Consider the following 1,181-nt stretch of genomic DNA (forward strand, 5'->3'; position numbering starts at 1 on the left):
CCCCCCCCGAGGCCCGTCCCCTCCCCAGTCCTAGCCCCCCCCAGTACTAGGGCCGCCCCCCCCCCATACAGCCCTTGAATGCTTCCCCAGTGCTGTCCCTGAGTGCTCTCCTGGGTGCCTCCCCCACAGGGCCTCCAGAATGCTCCCTTGTGCTGTCCCTAGTGCTCCCCCGGACCCTCCCCTCAGACGCTCCCCTGTGCCGCTCCTAGTGCTCCACCCAGAGTGTCCCCCACGCTGCCCCTGTGCTCCCCTGAGTGCCACTCCGTGGCTGCTGCCCAGCTCTGGCCCTCCTTTCCACAGTCCCTGTTAGAGGGATTTCTGCCCTGTCCTGTCCACCCTGTTGCCTTCCTTCCTCTAAGGGTGATGCTTAACTTTTTAAAAAATTATTTTATTGTTTTACTCTCCCATTATTTCTTTCTGCAAATTTAAAAATAAGTTTGTTTCTAAGTTACTTCCTTCTACACACACAGACACACGTCCTCTTACACAGAGGTGGGCACTCTGCGTCTTCTCCATCTTCCTTTTTTACTCCCTGCGAGCTGGAGACCGTTCCATACCTTGTAGACACCTCGCTTGGTGTTTTGCTGGGCTGTTTTTGGGAGCATTCGTTGGAATGGGCCTGCTGGATCCCAGGGCCAGTGCGGGCCAGTCTTACTGGTCTGCCCCGTGCCCGTGTCATCATTTGCAGTGTGGGAGGGTGTCCCTGCAGCCCTGCCAGTACTGTGTGGGGACTGGTTTTTGTCTCCATCAGTCTGACGGTGAGGAGGAGATTTTAATTAGATTTCTCTTGTTAGGAGCTACATTGAACATCTTTTCATGTGTCGGAGGAACCATTTGTGTTTTTTTTTAAATTTTTTTTATTTTTAACAATAGGATGGATGCACTCACCAGCGAGAGAGAGAAAGTGAGAGACAGAGGGAAAGTGAGAAATGCCCCCCAGGGACATGGCCATGCCACAGCCCTTTCTCCTCCATTCTCTTCTCAGGATTTCAGGCGTGCACACACATGTGCCTGCTGTGAGTTTCAAGACACACTTTCTGTAACGTGTTCATAGTTTCAATGTTTTTTTTTTTTTTTGTCGTTTAGTTTGTTCTCACTTGGTAGAAACTGTAGATGAGGGATATCATACCCTTTGGTATTTGGTAAAACTCTTTCTAGAACACTGCGGATTAAGGTACACG

This window comes from Tupaia chinensis, unplaced genomic scaffold, assembly GCF_000334495.1.
Source record: "Tupaia chinensis unplaced genomic scaffold, TupChi_1.0 Scaffold149383_1, whole genome shotgun sequence".
NCBI lineage: Eukaryota > Metazoa > Chordata > Mammalia > Scandentia > Tupaiidae > Tupaia > Tupaia belangeri.